The sequence below is a fragment of the Gobio gobio genome, assembly GCF_949357685.1.
Source record: "Gobio gobio genome assembly, chromosome: 15".
In the NCBI taxonomy this organism is placed as follows: Eukaryota; Metazoa; Chordata; class Actinopteri; order Cypriniformes; family Gobionidae; genus Gobio; species Gobio gobio.
Window position 1 is genome coordinate 33,807,251 of NC_137108.1, and position 223 is coordinate 33,807,473.

A 223-nucleotide genomic window follows, 5' to 3' on the forward strand; every position below is an offset into this window, starting at 1 on the left:
TATTTGCAAAGGTGTTCAGTTCAACGATAAGGTTTTGTGATTCCATACAGGAATTCCAGGAGCCTCCTATGACACACTCTATTTAGGCTGTTTGAGCCCTCCGGGTCCTTAAATACAACACCGAGCGCTTCGATCTGAATCAAAGCCTAAACACTGGCCAGAGATCAGCAGAATGAGGGAAATATCTACCCATAAAAAGACAGTGAAGGATGTTCTTGATTAC